This window comes from Nothoprocta perdicaria, unplaced genomic scaffold, assembly GCF_003342845.1.
Source record: "Nothoprocta perdicaria isolate Ctin4 unplaced genomic scaffold, notPer1 scaffold_149, whole genome shotgun sequence".
NCBI lineage: Eukaryota > Metazoa > Chordata > Aves > Tinamiformes > Tinamidae > Nothoprocta > Nothoprocta perdicaria.
In genome coordinates, this window is record NW_020454638.1 from 1810733 (window position 1) to 1829814 (window position 19082).

The 19082-nt window shown below is 37.8% G+C and overlaps 2 protein-coding genes across 5 annotated transcripts in view; one reads left to right on the forward strand and one right to left on the reverse strand.

The window, feature by feature from the left end:
• SEC24D (SEC24 homolog D, COPII coat complex component) overlaps nt 1–19082 on the reverse strand; it is a 188388-nt gene that overhangs the window by 77631 nt on the left and 91675 nt on the right. For all 4 annotated transcript variants that reach the window (XM_026034595.1, XM_026034594.1, XM_026034597.1 and 1 more), the window contains one exon: nt 17326–17498. The gene's annotated coding sequence lies outside the window, so the exon portion shown is untranslated. The remainder of the gene's footprint in view (nt 1–17325; nt 17499–19082) is intronic.
• The window catches only part of SYNPO2 (synaptopodin 2), a 77766-nt gene that overhangs the window by 18229 nt on the left and 40455 nt on the right, over nt 1–19082 (forward strand). The window lies entirely within an intron of this gene.

The window sequence follows — 19082 nt, forward strand, 5'->3', positions numbered from 1 at the left end:
TCAAGATTCTGTATTTATTGTGATAGTCAACCTAGTTAAAAATCTGCTGAACAGGCTGCAATAACTCTTGTAGGAGAATGGTTTGTCTTTTTAAAAGTGTGTGAGATTAGGAGGGCAACCACGCTAATCACAGAGAGAGTCTGCCAAGATTCTGTAGAAACCATCATGTAAGAAAACACAGTATATTGGAAAACATTATTTTGCCTTAAAGTCGTAGGCCATCTGAAAGAAACAGGACTTCACAGGATAAGTCAGTTCATGATAAAATACTTTCTTACTGTGCAGTCCAAAGAATACTCTGCAAAAATACTTATGATTGTGCAGTATACAAAGATGATTATTGGTTAGTCGCAACCCAAAGGTGTTCATATTTAAGATTTTTATTTGCCTTTACTGCACATGTATCATGAAAATATTTGCTGCATTGATCACTTGTAATCAAAAGCATATTCTGGTGTCCCCTGAAGCACCAGTTACTGAGAAAGCCTGCACACAGCAGTGGCCATTTGTATAAATTAATTCAGGGCTAGGGAGCTTCTYCTCACCTGAGCGCTTCAATAGCATGGAAAACTATTTCAAAAGACTGAAACAGGGTCTGTGCTTCTTCATAGGCCTATTTTAGATTTGGTTGCTTCAGGAGATAAGGGAGAYATTCTTTCTTGCCTCTTCAGGACTCCTGTCTGACCTCCTCGAAGGGGATGTTGTCATTTAGAAGAATGACTCCAAATTTCAAAATATCCTGGGCTAATTATTGGCTATTATAACCCTAATCAAGGAGATGCAACCCAACAGTCTGCTAATGCTTTCATATACAYCAGATTATTTTTCTCTAAATTGTTACTCATTGATTTAATGGAGAGATTTTCTTAAACAGAAACATCCTGCAGATTCCCTGCAYATTTCCTGCAAGGCTTTTAATTTGATAGTAAACTTAAATAGGTACGTTCAAGTAAAAATTTCAGTGAAAAAAATATACTGATATATGAAAGCAGTTAAGAGAATGTCAAACATTCACTTTTGAGAGATTGCTAAGTCATATGTGCCAAAAAATAATAGTATCCTAAAGAGATACTATAGGCGCTCACTGTTGTTCCATGTTTGTTTTGGGGTGATATTTTGATACCACAGCACCTGCTTAAAAACGAATAATGAAGATGTGCCTAGTTAATTTAAACAAAAACTTATTTTAAAAGATTTTTGTGGAAAATAGTCCAAAATATTCCAAAGAAAGAACAATGAAAGTCTACAGAAAAGTTTCCTCAAACTGTTCTGGAATTTCTACATGAATTCCCTTTTCCTTCAAGGGTTCAAAATAACAAATGTTTGTCAAAGTTTGCATGCTAAAGGCCAATAGTTTAGTTTATGTTTTTCTAAGAGCACAGCAAATGTCTGACAGAGGTCAAACTTCACATGGAAAAGGGAAGTCGTGTTCYCTTTTCCCCTGCCTTCTCTTTGCACTCCCATCAACAGGTTTGAGAGTGCTCCTATGGATTATTTATGTTGCTAGGGGCTGAGGATGCTGAAGTTGTACAAAGCATCAGCAGAGCTCCAACTTGTTGTATTTTGAAGGCCTAGGCTATGTTTTTCATGTGCATAAAAACAATACTGGTGACCTGTTTCTGCTGGCTCAAATTAATACACAACCTAACTATGCTCTTAAACAATCCTTTTCAAAACATGCACTCCTAAACAAAGGTAACAGTCTGAACACTGGAATTTAAACTAATGATTATAGAAGACACCTCACAGCTAATTCTTCTGGAGGAAAATGTTCTTATCCTTGCCTTTTTTTTTTTTTTTAAGTCATCAGGAGAAATGGAAAATGTTTGTAAGATTTTTCACTTTTGTAATATATAGTAGTACCTTTTTTGGTTATGACTGATGGGGCCAGCAAATACCTAATTCTTGCCAGAAGCAGAAGTGCCAAATGGCAATCTAATTCACTTTTTGACAGTATGAGTACAAGACACAGACATGTCTGTGAAACTTTAAGAATTTAAAGTGCAAGACATACAGCATGATTAGTTTCAAACCCTGTTGTATAGCTGCATTAATTACCTTAGACACAGAACTTAGAGTCTGATGAACAGAACATGTGTGACAACAGGGATATATAAAGTAGCTGGCCAACTGCATACTCCCCAAGCATTAAAGATGTATTCCAAACCAAAAAAAGTTAGAAATTATATTCAAATTTCCTATTTAGAGTCTTACTGGACCTCCATAACATGGGTCAGAGATCCATAAAACTTCACACATGGATTTTGAGGGCTTGGGATTCTAGGAGCAAGTACTTAGCTTGGGCCTAAGAGTGTTCCAGCAAATTCTTTTGAGAAATCTGCTTAACCCTCATGTGAAGGTGACAAGGAGCTCCAGTGGGAAAGCTGTTTGCAGTGGCTGTTGCACCATACMGAAATCACAGCTGAAGAGCAGGGAGGATGACTTAGGAGTCCAAAAGAGCCTTGTATTAGCATTTCAAGTCAGGATTTAAACTTCCAGTGCTTTTCTTTTGGGGGAGGGTAAAAATTTATGAGTATGTCATTCCAACTACCATTAGCTGTAAGCCTGTCTTTCATCAAAGCTGAAATAGTAAGTGGATCAGTTCTGAACACCTCCTGTTCAGAACTTAGTTCTGAACATCTTTTCTGCTCGGAGCCTCATCAAATTCTTCACAGATTTGAACACATGCAGCACRTTGCTCGTATTTCCTTTTGCATACAGAGAAACTTGAGCATACAACCTCTATCTTCAATAAATGCTTTCTAAATAATCCTACCTTTATCTTAAGAAAAATGTCTCAAACACCTGGCATTGCTTAGGCCTAACTACCTGCTGCTTAGGCCCAACTATCTGCAAAATTGCATTTCTTTTCTATTTTTTTCTAATCTCCTGTTGTGCCTTTGATTCTTTTTCTATGCCTTCCACATACAATGTGATGTAAAAATCCCACTCTCGGCAATTTTTGCCACACGAAACAGCCATCCTGTGCTCCTCCACTTTTCATCCTGACCAGAATACACACTTTTTGTTTTGGGGGGGGAGGGGGAAGTAGGGAAGGGTGGAGTTTAAACATCGGTTAGTTCTTTTAGGAAAAGAACTTTATAAGCATATGTGGAAGAGTGTTCTGTAGTAAGATGAGAAGGTATATGATGAAAACTGAAGTACTATTTAGGATGGTGAGTGCTATTGAACACAGAAGAACAGTATTTGAAGAATTTGCTTTGCTACAAATAATGTCTGCACAAGAAGATATAGATAATAACGACAGTAGATTAACTTGGTTCACAAGCCTTCAAAGATGCTCAGTATGACATTTTTTCATTTATGCAGCTGAGCAAGTTTACTTCAGCCAGCGGGTGGGGGTCTAAGAGAACTGTTTGGACTGCATAACAACACATCTGTACAGTTGAGACAGCTTTGAAGAAATGCCCGATTTGTTTTTTACAAACCTAAGGCTTTTCTAGAACAGTTCTAACATGACTTCCTCCCTCCCCCATGACCACCACCCAGAACAGCTTCAGAAATAGTCATGCAAGCATTTTTATGGCACAATACAYATACTGCTTAACCATCTATGTCACAGAACAGCAGTGTATATGCATAAAAGATTTTGTGGGATTAACTTAAGTCTTACAAATTCAAACAACCATCCACCAAACATTTGAAAGAATTTACATGAAACACACAAGTAAAGTAGCCAATTCCCAGGGAAAGCTACCTATGGCACTCTGCAACCAGAAATACCCAATTACGGTATGCTCCAGTGTTTAACTCAGCTTGGCAAAGAGCAGTACAAACAAAAATATACTCACATCCTGGCAATCCACTGCACATTGAACTCTAGAGCATTAAGAAACGTAACCATCTTGCCCTATTTAGGAAAWTTTTTGTTTAGATTGCTTTGTTTGGGTTTGATAGCGTAACTGCAAGCTGATCCAAAACAACAATAGGCTTCGTTCAGTCACAGATGCCACTTCACCATTTGTCTGAGAGAAGAACTGTGGAGAAAGTCCATTAGGCTCTTAATGCAATCTCCTGGCAAATATCCTTGCAGAGAGAATTTGCTAGTACTACTGAATTCAATTTAGACATCCAACTGGAAAGCTGAGGCTTCTAGTTTTTGCACTAAAACTTGCATTTAAACTCACAAGGACACAGCACAGTAAGCATAGAGAAGCTTCCCTATGAAGACCTACTAGCTGCACTGCACCACTGATCACTGGGGGAAGCTGCTGCTGTCCTTGCAAAACCACCACCTTCTTTCCAGAAGCAGCCAAATAGCCCCAAGCTTGCTAGACATGTTACAAGGGCCCTCTCTCTGTCACACTGCACTCTTATCCTTGGGTGCACAAAAGCACAAGTCTGCAGCAGATGTTAGAAGCAGAATAAGCATGTGGCAGAGAGAAAGTCTTGCCAATTTTCTCAAGTAAGGTTTAGCTACAGAACTGCTAGGAACCATTACTGTTCAACATATTAGATGTGCTTGAACAAGGTAAATATTTTTTTCTCAGATGAGACAATGTTCCTTCTTTAAAGTACTATAAATTACTGTAAAATACAAATTGAGATATTCTGTTGATATGTGGGTTTTCTTGCTGGTTTTGTTTGGCTTGGTTGTTATGCCTGGTTTCTAGCAAAGCATAACTTTCAGTCCCCACTCATGTCAGCAATGACCTTATTTGAAACAGCAATTCTTCTTGAGGTGCCTTGCAGGGTGATGACCCTTAATTCCAGACATCCCAGATTTGATTAAAGCCATATGAAAAAGGTTCATCTTTGTAACCGTGTACTTAGTGGTATCGCCTGCTTTCCTCAAACACATAAAAAAACCTTTTACTAAGAGTAACAATTAACTTATCCTTGTGTGCCATATTTTTTCAAATATTGTCTCTGCATCACAATTCAAACTTCAAAATGTGTAGGAACTGTGAAGCACTAGATCTTGGGTTAAAAAGAGGATAAAGAATGAAGTAAAGTGCCATATTTATTTCCTTAAGAAATTGCCCTTTTCGTATGGAGGTTTGTTCTACCCATAAGCCAGTTTGTCTCTCTATTTTGTAATGGAGTTGTTTTATTTTTGAAAAAATAGAAAAAATCTAGCATTCATAAAGAGAATAACAATATCAGAATATTAATATCAGAAAGGAGCAAAGAAAGTCCATTTTGCTGTTTCTTCATTTACTTCATAAACAAGACCATCATACAGAGGAGACAGTATGGGGCCTGTGCTAGGTTTTGTCCTACTAGTACCTACAGAACTAGACAAGAAGGAATCTCTCTGWGTTGTCTTGGTAAAAATAGAAAACTTTTCTTTGCCCTCCCCAAATATCAAATATATATGGTGCCAGCAAGAATAATTACAGTCACAAGCATATACTTCCTCCGTGTGGAGCAGTCCTTTTCCTAGTAAATCCAAGAAAAAATAATCTTTTCCTGTGTGAAGCATGCTCCAATTTACCTACTCTTCAGGGGTATTACCTCCCTGAGGTTATAAGTAGATGAAATCATACAATTTAATCAGTGGCTATTCCTGCCCCTTCTAAAGGTAGCTGGCTAGAAAGGAGGAAAAGAAAAAGAAACTGAGAATGCAAGGCCAAAACCACAAAGATCTCTGGGGAATTTGGAGGATTCATAACAAAAAAAAAAAAAAGAAAAAAAAAGTGCAGATAAAGCAGCATGCAACTGCCACCACAAGCAACAGTGCACTCATTAAGCAGGAACTTAGCTGGATTTATTACCCATTTTAAAACAAGATCAAAGAAAAGATATAGGACTGTTCAGTAAGAAACAAGTGACAGCCCTAGCTCCATTAACCTACTGATACTGTGCGCTAAAACCCACACAAATGAGTCCAAACTCAGACCAAGCTTTTGAGTTCACTTTCCCTGTAGGTGATCATTACCTTCACCACTACTGGCTTCTTTCTACTTTAAAGATTAGAGATCAGAAAAAAATCTTGCTGTTCTGGCCCCTTTCTTGCTCCAACAAGYTCTCACATACACTTTATTAACAGTTTTTAAAGACATCTGTCTAGTGACTAGAGTTTTGTGGTTTCCATTTCAATTCCCAGCTCTCTCTTTCTGCCTTCTAAAGAGGTTGCCCTCATCAAATACAGGCCTAGTATTAATTTAAGTTTCTTAAATCCCACTGGAGATGGCTGAGTCCAATGGGCTATTCATGGTAATTGATTAATAACCAATAATTTAAGCCTTGATTTCACATCCACAACTCTATCTATCTTTTCTCATTCTGAAAAAAAAACAAACAGAAAACCCCAAAGCTACTGAACACTTAAGTTTCACTAGATTATCACTGTTATAATTATCACTGTTGAATACTAAGTACTTTCAATAAGACAACAGATTGAGTACACAACGTACAAAATGTGCAAATGACCCTCCAACATGATCTTAATATTTTATGTATTATAGTTGGTTTTTTTCTGGCTCTTTGTTAGAAAAGTAATGCTGAAGGCCATTTTCTTTCTTGAGAGAAAGTGCCCRATAACACAGGAACTCTTCTGACTTTCAGAGTAGAGACCAATTGATGATTAGATGCAATAATTATCTACTTCCAAATCACTATCTTAAAGATTTTATCCTATATACTGTAATTAAGTCTAAGTATAGTTTAGGTAACTTCTATGGTTAGATCTCACTCCCTGGCAAGAAAGTTGCCAGGCATGAAATCTTCTCCCTTGAAAAAGAAGATTAAGACAAAAGATTTATTTTTCTTTATATGGATAAAGTAGAATCTCTATTTCAATGTTTCATCATTTGTGTTGCGTTTTATCAAGATTGAATTGCTAATTACCCACAAGACTCGAAGTAAATTCATCACACAAACTACTAAGCATAATGCTGTCACTACAATTACAATACACACTATCAAGTCAGTTGATCCTCTCACAGTTCAAATTCTAGCTGCAGAAATACTTCTGGTACATTAAATTGAGACATGAACTCACTACAAGCCCTGGAAAAGAATTAAATCTTACCAACTTTACATCAGTATAAAGAGCTAGGAACTGTGCTTGAATGATTGCTAAATTTCTAGAGATAAAAAAAAAAAAAAGGTAGTAGTAGTAAAAAAAAAAAAAAAACTTTAACAATGAGAATGCTACTTAATGCTGTTTTTAAAATTATGGTTCCACTTCCTGTGGGAAATAAGCATTCCTGTGAAGCTCACTTGAAGGAATCAAACAGCCAAATAGCCACGGAAGACTCACACTAGGTAGCTTAAGTAGYACAAACATTGACACAAAAAAGTAAAAGTACCTAAGCTCAGTTTCAAATAACTTAGATTTTTTTTTTCCTTTTCTTCCTTCCTTTAATAATTGTGTGGAACCAAGTTAAACACAACAGTTTTAGCTGAATTTTGCAAGATCTGTTTCAGTTCATTCAAATTCATTCTGAATTTTGTTTACATGGGCATACCTATAAAAGGCTCTTCTCCTTTCACGAGTAGGAGACTTTCAACAGCTRTCCTCGTAGCTAACGCGTTCTCCTCCACAGAGGCACTTTTTGAAGAGAACTCAAACTAAGTCACTGAAAGAAATTCCAGGATAGCAGAGCTACCTGGAGCTATCGATGTTAGCATATGCTAGTGTGCTTAACCCCGGTAAGCAAACTTTACTTTTTCCCAGTCAAAATTTCTGACTCTAAGTAGCTAAGCTTTGTAGTACAGACTTAACCCAAGCTAGAACAAATCATGTACCTACACACTGTGCTCAGAGACCTGGTAAATAAGACAAACATTTTCTCCTATGTAGACCATACCAAGACATGCTTTTTTTGTTTGTTTTGGGGAAATATACATTAAAATTTAAAGAAATTGAGATCGTATAATATGATCTATTGTTGAATGCTAAAACAAACAACGAGGTATCTTGAACATGCCACCACAAAAGATAAACATCAAGAAAACAGGAAGATAGAACAGAGTGAAGGACTTCCTAGCAGCAAAGAGATGTGTTTTTAAAAATGGTTATAACAAGATTAAAGTGGTAAGAGGTAGCATTTTTAAGCACAYGCAAGTATCTGTGAATGCCATCAGAGAAAAATGTAGGAGCAGCAAGAACAGAGTCTTTGGAATGATAACAAAGCATAACAAAAAGATTGCCTTTATCTTACACAAATAGTAATCCCTATAAAGTTCAGTGATTTTACATCAGAGACAACTAGCATTATGCCAGCTGTCTGGCAGTCTAAAGTCTGTCTGAATCTTAGCTACTGCAGATCTACACGTAAACATCCCCTCACAAATCTGGGCCAGAAGTTTTTATTTCCTAATCATAAGTTTATCATAAGTAATGATGACAAACTTGAGGGCCTGAAGCTTCAGTTAAGGCTCAACCTTGTACACACCGACTTTTAAGAACTGCTGAGCATGAAGTCTGGAAGAATAATTCCAGGGGAACTTAGAGCACTGCTTTTTCTAACACTACCAAATACCAAAAGGGTAGTCACTTGCATATGAAAATACAGGCAACAAGTAATGTTAACTACCACTCTCTTTTTAGAAAATTATTGAAATAGAGGCTTATACAAAAACTTGAAAAGGTATTTTATGCATCCCTGATCTGAATGCGAGATCACTATATATGGCAGTCTCATTGGACCCATCAGTAGCCTTTCTGCAATTTGCAAGGCTCTTTGTTTACATCTGATTTACATGGAGAAGAAAATCACAAAAACAAACCCTAATACCACTGAGCTAAGGAGGTCTTTTGTACACAMCGCTGTTAAAGTTCCCCAGCATATTGTAGCTCTTGACATGATTTATTCACTCATTTCATTCTGTTTAGTTTTAGTGGACCCTTAGGAACAAGGCTTCCAAACAAACTGAACCCTATTTGTTTGCAGCATACTTAGACAACAGTTTCCCGCTGTCCTGCTTTTTCTTGTTGAATTTCCCACTTCACTAAACATTGTCCAAATACTCATGAGACGTATTCAGCACTGTTTTCCTAATGAAGGCATGTTCCTTCTTTCGGTAGCACAAGCATTTTCAGTTTATTGTGAAGAATATTATRTATAGTAAACAGCAAGTCCCACTCTCTCTCAGCAGAATATAAATAACTGATAGGAAGCAGTATCTATTTCTACATTGAGCTTTGGGAGAGTCCAACTGTCAGCAGGTCAGCTGGAAGCATTTACTTTTTCTGCAACAGGTGTAGTCATCAGAAACCACCACACATGCATATTTACATACACTGGCATTAGATAGGATTTTTCCCTGGTAGTCTTAAGCAGTCATAAGCAGACAAAGGGAAGTCAACAAGCATCTTTATCATCAGGCTAAGTGCCCTCTTTGAGGCTCTTGGTGTGTTCCCTAAAACCAAATACAGGACAGGTGCTAAAACCATCCACTCTTACTTCAGAGTAGAATATCTAATTATCTACTTACTYTCTGAGCACATCACAAAAGAGAGGGCAAAATCTATTTTGAAGAAGAAAAAAAAATATAGCTTCAACTTTAAATAAAAATTCTACATGTTTGAAACAGCTAGCACAGATGYTCACCTATTTTGGTCGAGCAGGGAAGAATTGCCAAAGCGACCTACTTCATGTGATAGATTCAGAAATCCCATGATAGGAAGGGATTCATATTAATATCCTTTGTACGTGTATTCACATACTTTTTATTTATAATTTTTATGTATATATAATAAATAAAAAAGAACACAGGGCATGAGATGCATGGGACTGAAGTGACTTTAAGTTGATATTTTGAGATAATGCTCTCCAAAGCATTCCTTACTTGGCTTTGGTACAGTAAGCAGGCTGACCTTTAGCTTTTGGAAACATTGAACTTTCTGCTTGCAGAACAAGCCCGCTCATTTTGGCTAAAGGAGGAAAGAGAGAAGAATGATTTGTTACAAGCTTGACTCCCTACTTTTCAGCAAAAGAAGTGTTGCTAATTCAACATGATGCAGCTAAACATGCTTAAGTTTGAAAACAAGGGGAATGTTTGCTCCCACAAGCAAAATCTCAGTAAAAGAACATTTCCCTGTACACAGCTGTTTGATTGCCTTGGTAAATGAAAAAAATATTCCTTTGGCCTGTTCTTTCCTGGGTTTCTTCTTTGTATATGGCTTCCACATACAAACAGTCATGCTCTTTCCAGCTCTGCATGGCAAACCCAGCTTCTTACCCTTTATATTCTGTCACTGTTAAATAAATATCTGATGAGGGAATAGGATGTCTCACTTATTGGGCACAACGTGCTTGTAAAGGAACATGCACGAGGCAAGGAAACTGTGCTTAGGATAATTATGGTTGCTAAGGTCCCTACTGGATTGCACTGCCAACTCCAAATCTCAGGCCATACTAAGAAAGAGAAGAGCATAACCGGCCTCTTTGACGATCTTCATACTTGCAGAAGAGATCGTGGTATGTTTGCCAATATCCCAATTAACGCTCATCTAATTTAAGCTTCCTCCGAGCAAAATGTTTAAAAAAACCTAAACCACACAATCTTTTCCTAGCCCCTTCTAAGTTCTCACAATTCTACTTAAAACTCTACYAAAATTAGAATGATGTCATTTTTAATTCATCACAGTTCCAAGGGTGTAGGCTGAGACAATGCCAGCGGGTTTCAGGCCCTCTTTTCCCAGAAGACTGCTTTAAGGGACTTTCATACTGGGAAACTTAACCGTTGTCTTGGTTKTTCCCATATCTAGCTTGGGATAGCAAAGTTCCAATAAAAACAGAGGACTGATTTGTTTACACTGAGATATAGCCCTGCTCTAAGATGTCGTTTAATTTCTGATTACTTCCACAAATCAGTTTACTAAGAACCAGATGCTTCTTACTGGGAGTGATTTATTGCAAGAAAACTTCCCAATATCTGTGTTTCTAAGATTTTTCACTTCATCCTAATTGAATGTGTTAGTGGGCAAAATGAAGTTCAAAGAGCAAATTTTGTTCCAGAAGGAAATTGAATCATTTTTCATATTTTTCAGTTTACAACCCAAAGAACTCACTCTCATACTTTTTCATATTTCTTTTGATCTTTGAAGTAATTTATAATTGAACACTCATTGTATTTTGAATGAAGAAGTTTTAGGTAAGAAATAACACTTAATCTTGCATAAGGTGATGGCCTTTGTGACATTGCTCTTGTTTACTTAGACATGCACAGAGTTTCTGCAAGGGCAGGATACACCCTTCAAGTAGGGCTTGCACATGGAGGAACAGGCTTAGATCCTGATGAAACACAGGCATGATGCCATTATCTCTATCTTCCCTATTTGCAACAGAAATGCATATTTGCCTATGACTTTAAAATCCTCCTCTGCAGTGGGAAAAAAAAAATCACTAGAAAGAGCTTCAGAGAAAACCATGGTCGGAAATGCAGATCTGTGCATAGAACAAGCACGGTAAATGGCTTGCCTGGACAACTATGCATTTGGAGAGCTAGAGAAAAAAAAGTTAGGAGCAGAGATATGAAGACAGTCACCCAAGAGCCTTGAGTCTGATGAGATTTTCAATAGGAACAGTTGGGAATAATGGCTTCCAGTGCCTAGAATGGGTTCTGTTTAGTCAATTATTTCCTCACCTTCTTCAGAATGTGAGCAGAAGAGCTTTTTGAATACTATGCAATCCATGAAACCAAGCATGCTTCCAGGTATTCCCTCTGTTCCAACATCCCACAAGGCAAGGAAGAACTCAGAGTAACCCAAGCAGCACAGACCTTAATAGTAACAGATAATTAGGACCTTCTGGAGATACTATCACTGAATACCGAAGCTCCCGTCATGCCCAGTAAATGAGGAAAATTGACTAGGAAGGAGAGTCAGCCAGGAAACTATATTTCCATTCTACTGACTGTAGTGGGGTTGATGCTGTGTGTCTGTGCTCCCTCCCCCTTCAAGTTCCTAGTAGCTTCAGTGCTTCTATATCACTTCTGAAACTGCTGATCTTTGTAATTACAACTGACACAGCTAAATCAACTCTGCCAGCCATCTAAATCACATAAGTTTCCCTCAATTTATTACAAAGGATTTTGAGAAGACATTTTAATAACAAATATCCAGCTGGATTATCAGTAAATGTTAAAGTTGAATGCAAGAATTTGTCTTGTGTGTAACAAATGCTCCCCTGCCCCTGTTAAATAGGGTGCTTTTTTCCTAAATACATAGGCTTTTACCTGTCACTATCAGGAAGAAAAGAGAGAGAAGCAGTAATTAAAACCTAGAGGACAGAGCTAGGAGAAACTTTGATCTCTACACTAGTTATTCCTAACCTTGAGGAAAGAGTATTAGCATCTCAGCACCTATATGCATCTGTGGGAACCTGTGGCACAGGGACAGAGCCTACCAAAACTTACTGCTGAGAGCTGAAGATACAAGTTACACAGATACAAGTCACCTACAAACACCRATATTCTTCTAGCAAATAAATCTCATGTTACTCTGCTACAAAACAATCTACACAGAAAGTCAGTGCTCTTGTTGCGGTACAGTGCTCCTTGGAGAAGATGTAGACCCATTAATCAGTGAATAGCAGTGCTAAATGAAATAATTATTGACCTTTACAAACCCATACCTAAGGGTATGCTCCTCCTGTAGCACTCTGATTTTTTTTGCATTTTAATGTATCACTAGTGTAACAACAATATGCTTGCTGAATTTTTTTGGACTTTCTCCCCAATATTTCAGTCTTGATATGTTCTTAGTGTGGGGCTGCTACAACAATGACATACAATGATAAAATATTCTCCAGATGCAAGATGAAGAAGYATTTGCAGGGGATTTGACTGAGATCAAACTCATTCCAGGTTGTTTGATATGAATTGGGTAGAAATGAAGTGCTTGTTCATTAAATCCTTCTGCTACTTACCTCATCTTAGCCATATTTGAAAAGGTAATTGCATTCCCAATAGCGAAAGTGATTTGAAACGATTTGCTAGAGTCCCGATGAAGGATTGTGATGCAAACCCCGGGGGTTATGCAATTCTAACTATTAATTTTTATTTGTTTTTAAGAACTAGACCTCATCATAGTCACTGATAAATTTGCTAATGCAAGTGTAGTTATCTTTGTAAAATGGGCACAGAATCCCCTCTAGCACAGAATATAGTTTCCTGCASTGAAATAAATAGTACAATAGTGACATGTTACAATTATCACAATTTAGAACCCACAGCTACAGGAAAAAGTCACTTGTGAACCACTGAAAACCAGCTTTTTGCCCTCAGGATTAAATAAGCTTAGGCCATTGCTACAGACATTTATGGAAACTCTTGAATATCTTCCAGTGAAGGAGATTACAGAACATTTAACTCTTTCACCATCCCCAAATATTTCATAAGGAACTCTATTTTTTTCCTGCAAAGTTTCTTCTACTCTCCCCCCCCCACCCCCAACCCATGCACAGGAAGAAATAACTGCACTGTCTCCATAGTCATCTTCTGTGAAAAGGTTATGTGCTCCCTCCCATCTCAATAGAGAGAGAGGGGAAAAGAAACAAAACAATCAAAAAAACCCCACCAACAAACTGAATAACACTGAATTCCTCCAGTGCTTCCTCATAGGTCACGCTTTCCAGCTCTTTCAGCATACTTGCTGCTCTCCTTTGGACTCTAGCCAATTTGTCCGCAACTTTTTGAACTTGACAAAGTGCTCCCAGTGCCAAACAAAGATGAATAATTATCTCCTATGTTCCACAGATTGGGCTGTCCTCTTAATACAGCTCAAGATCATGTTTCTCTTCCCCTGAGCGGAAAAAAAAAAAACCCACCACCAAACAAACCAACCCTCCAACCCCAGCCTTCACTTATATAGCTTAGGAACACACTATGTCCTCCAGAGCCTTTTCAGCAGAGCTGGTACCAGCAAGACACTCCTCCTCTTGTTTTATTAATTCTTTCTCATGTGAAGCAATTTGCATTACCCAAATGAATTATATCATTTCAGTTTGTCTTTTCTAGATAATTTAACCTTGCAAAGCGCATCCAGACAAACAATGAATTACTTCAAAGGCTTGTAATAAAAACCCTTCACTGGTTTCTATGAGCTCAACGTTAGTARTTTTCTAATTAAAGATGAATTCTGACTGCAATAAAATGGGATATGCTTTGTGCAAGGAAAGAGGCTCACAGGAGACCTATCCTTAATGATAAAAGCCAGTTTTCAATTCTGAGGTGACTTTTTTCTTACTAATGAGATTTGGTGGAAAATTCTTATTCCCCTACATCAAAGAACACATAAGGAGGCAAAGCAGCACAACTGCTGTGTCACAGCGACCTGAGGACTAAAATAGGAAAGTAACCCCCAACACACCCCACCAGACCACACACACAGACACACACACACAGGATGAATTCCTGTCATCTTCCATAGGAGGATTTACCTCGGCCAGATTTACATGGTCAGGAATACCAAATAAAAAATATTTTTTTAAAGGAATGTAAAAACCATATGAAGACATACAAGAAAGATCCTGTCTGAACAAGAAAGAATTGTTTTAGTGTGCAATAYGAATGTTTTAGAATAAGGATACACCTCCCTCAATTTATTTTGGGATGGCTTTTACTACAGCTTCATAAATACATCCCAAAAAGACAGTGCTTTTCTGCAAACTTGAGTTTTAAAACTGAATAGTTTGGGGGCAGGAGGAAAAAGAAATATTTTAATGAAGTGTCAAAAAAGTGGGGATTTTTTTTCTTTTAACTATTTTCCTTAAGATTTAATTTTGACTTCATCTGTTTTTTTGTCTCTACCTCCTTTCTCTTCTCATTTGCAAAATACAAAGAAAACTACTTACTACTCACAGGATGGCTCTAGCATCCCTGTCCAGGATAGCAAGAACTTGGCCACATAAGTAATCTAATGGCAGAGCCAATCTGATGGTGACTATATCGGGCYTAGTAAGCAAAACCAGAAATACCAAAACAATTCACATTCTATATACTCAGAACTGGAACTTCTTTTCTGTGAACCCCATATGGGATACTCCCAACTGGGAAATGTGGTTGTAARGAAATAAGAACCTTCCTACATTTTGACATTTTATTTTTCCATGGAGTTTCCAAAGGATGCAGTGGCGCAGGTTAGGGCACAGCCACTGAGGCAATGATTCATCCTCTGTTAAGAGGCCGGCCACTCCGCTGCCCACCTGGGAAGCCCCTAAAGAAAACAGCAATCTCAYCTGCTGCTTGTGGAGAATTAGACTTCGTACCAGCAAAAAGTTTTCTGCTAAAATAACATGGYATTTGAGTGCAGGTGTTTGGTATTGTTTCATTAAAGGAAGATGTCCCATTTCTACACAGCAGTAAAATATATTTTAGACAACTTTGTGTGTAGGCAAACAACAGAGTCAAAGTTTTAACTGTCAAGAGGCTGAGAGTCAAGGGTTTCTGAACATCCAGGGCTTTACAGGCATTTAAAACCCTACCTTATATTCACACCTCACAGKAAATGAAGGTCTAACACATATATTGATTTGATATTTACTCAAGGATAAAGGTGGGGTACAGTTAGACCTGAGTGACTCCTTTGGTATCTAAGTACTTCTGATGTGAAAGCACAAAGGTGAAAGCATCAAGTGTACTCCTCCCTCACCCATGATAGCACACAGTGGCAATGCCACGATGCCAGGCTTATTCCTGCAGCACAGCCGCACATCGCTAACATCTAATCACAACTTAATAGCTTGATGAGCACTTTTCACCATGTTTAACGGGCAACCAGAGTCACACTGCAGCTGAAAGTGTCCTGCAGACTACAGCCAAGAGGAACCAGTGACAAAGAAAGATACAGCTAACACCAGCCAAACAGTAATTCTCAGCAAGTGCTTTGCACTGAAAGCTTCCCCCTCCCCACCCTCTTATTCCCTGCTGCTGTTTGCTCAAGAGCTACATGTAGATGGTTTTTGGAAAGTCCTCCTTCCTTGCCCATACCAAATCCTGTTCAATCCCTGTTCAATCCCTAGCTATTAGTCTTCCATTGCTCCCCAGATGATTAGGTAAAATGCCTGGCTTTTTCCCCCCGGACATTACTTTGTGCCCCAACCGTGCATGTGGCTAGTGAATGACACTTTTAACCTCATTATCAGCTCTTCCAACTGCTTTCTGCTTTGATAAAACAACTCACAGAAAATCCAGTTAAGACCAAGTATTGATCCCCCTTCAGTTACAGCAGACACCAAGTTTTCATTGCACGGCCTCTAACACTGAATTCTATATACACATCAATGACTTGAAAAGTGTGTACCAGGGAACATACACGTACGTGTATCACACTCTGTGGCCCARTCAAGGCCGTAGCCACTATTAGTACCATGGTGCACTCAAAAATAGTTCAGAGGAAACTCCCTGCCCTAAGGATTGTGCCAAACAGGCACTACCCAGCCACTGCTGCTGACACACTTGAATGTTTTCTAGCACAAGTCTCAGAATAAAAAAAAATCCTCCTTCATACAAATAAATTGCATTTTTCTTGGGCAGTTTTTCCTGTTACTGAAACTAGCTAATATAGAAAGACTGCACAAAGGTTTGAACTTTACTTTCCTGGAAAACCAGATGTGCACAACTCTTGTTGAAGATGATATATTTAAGAACTTTAAAAATGCTCATCTGCTCTCATTACTGGAGACCAGAATAGTGGGAGTAATGGCAAACACTGCCTGGACAGTCACTTTAACATTTTCCTTCTTTTACTCCTGTTACCCAGTTTGCTTCACTTGTTTTGGACTCTCAAAATAAGCTGTACAACAAATGTGTTCTACCAGAACATACTGAAAAGTACTTGAAGATTAATAATTTGTTTATAAATATTTTGTTCATTAGGAGCTTTTCAAACAAAAATTATCCTTAACTAAATTCAGATTTCCATAAAAAGATGCAGCTGTTTTTGGTAACTGTACACATATCATGCTACAGCTTTAACCATCAGCTATTCAGAGGAGGCCTGACGAAGTCATCATACAGTCATGACTTACAGATTGATGGTATTTGTTTACAGTGCAATGTTGCTGCTTAATCTTATTTGTATCTTACAGCTGCATTTCAGTAAGATATTGCGTCTTCAGAGTCTTAAAGAACAGCTGCTTAGGTTTCCATCTCCCTTGTCACATCTTTAAAATACTTCTTTCCTTTTAATTTGCATAGTATGTTTACATGACTGGAGAATATTAAGCACTGAAAAGAGCATTACACAGAGGCACATGAAAAACAGCCATAAGAATAAATGATGAAAATTGCAATCTCCAGTGGTATTCAGTAATGTTTTGTAGTTTAAAAAAATGTATTTGTAAATAAAATTGAAAGATAAGCCCCATTTGTACAATCATATAAGTGTTTTGCAAGGCTTGCACTCACCATTTTAGAAGGCTTATGATCAGTGATAACTGAAGATTCAGTTATCTTCAGGTCTGAAGTATTAAGTGTCTCGTCCTCTTGATTGTCATCTCTACTTCAARTTTCTCTCCAACATATTCAGTTTATTTAGGCAGAAAAAGCAGCTTTTAAGTGATGCAAGTTCATATACCTTGCTGTAAAGCAAACAAGAAGAGAGTTTAGCACTCAGTTAAGACTACRCTTTCTTTGGCCCCAAAATATTATATTGTAGCCCTTTATTACTAATTTGGAAGAGGCATCTGTATGATATTACTGCACTTGTATTTACAATTTACAAATGGAAACACTGTGCAAGAATGTTATAGTTAATAGTCAGTATCAATCAAGTGGAAATTTTTATTTATTTAGCAGTCACCAGTTCTAATCTTCATCTGCACAAGAGAGAAAATGAAAAAAAGTGCAGAACATGCAAATATACAACAGCTACACACTAAGATATCTGACAGACCAGATATACAATATTTTAACTAATATCTTCTATAACTAGCTATTTTTAGTAATAAAAAGTACAACATTCACTATCACCTGAACACAGTTCACAGAAGTCTAAAGTAATCTATACAAGCTTAAACAGCTACTCATTAGGAAGACTGTAGAGATTTGTTTAGTTACAGAAGGAAATCGTTCAGGAACTGGAGAAAGGGAGCCTGGGATTCCTGTCYGAGACAGCTGGGAAGTAGATCAAATTAGGAACATGGCTTTGCTGCAGAGTAAGCCAGTGGCACAGATGACATTTAGGAAGGAAGAGGCATTGCAATGGAAAGATTCCTTGGGTGCTTTCTCAGTGAGGCATGGAAAGGTATAAATGCGCTTCATAAGAAAGAGAGAGAAGAAAGTTACAGTTCAAAGCAGAGCTTCTAGACAGATTGGGAGGGATGAGGAACTGCTTTTGCCAAACTACTGCAAGAATGAACGTGCCACTGCAATAGGACTTCTACAACATCATACTGTCGTTGTGACCAGGTTCCTTAAATTCAACAATAACATTTTCCAGTTATTGTAATGACATGGGGATTATTATACTATAGCATTACTGTATTACTTTATAGTCGTAAATATATGGTCCTAGTAAAATTGCACTTAAAAAAAAAAAAGGCAGAACTTAAGCTCGCATGCTTGACTTTATGGAGTGCCCTAGAACTCTGCCACTAAGGGGCACTGTTGCTTTATTTAATAGAAGGCAAAGACCCATTAAAATTTATCTTCACTTTAGCTAATTGATCGCTGATTTATTTTTATTAGATATAGCCTCTATACTCRGACCAAAATTTTTATATACATATGCATATATAAGTAGAGCCATCCAATTCTTTTGTTCCTGCCCAATATTCAACAGTTACATAGTATAAAAGCTGATTTCAGCAGGCAGACTGCAGAGGCACCTGTACACACAGTAGTTTCATGAGACTATTATTTTCCCAATAAAATTCAACTGCTTTTCACGCATACTAGTCCTTGGTCACTATTAAAAGTGAGTGTATATTATGGGTTGTAATAGCCCTTCACTATCAATATTACTATTTCTTCTGACTAGCAAATGCTAAAGCAGCAGCGTTGCTGCTCCTGCTCCTCCTTGGTGGCTCAGGGCATTGGGCGGGCAAAGGAATTTCCCTAGTTCAGACTACTCAGTAACTACTGTCTTCACTTCCTTGCCACCAGCTAGTGCTGCCTTATCCTGTCCTCGGCATGCCACATGGCTGCTCTTTTACCTTCATTAC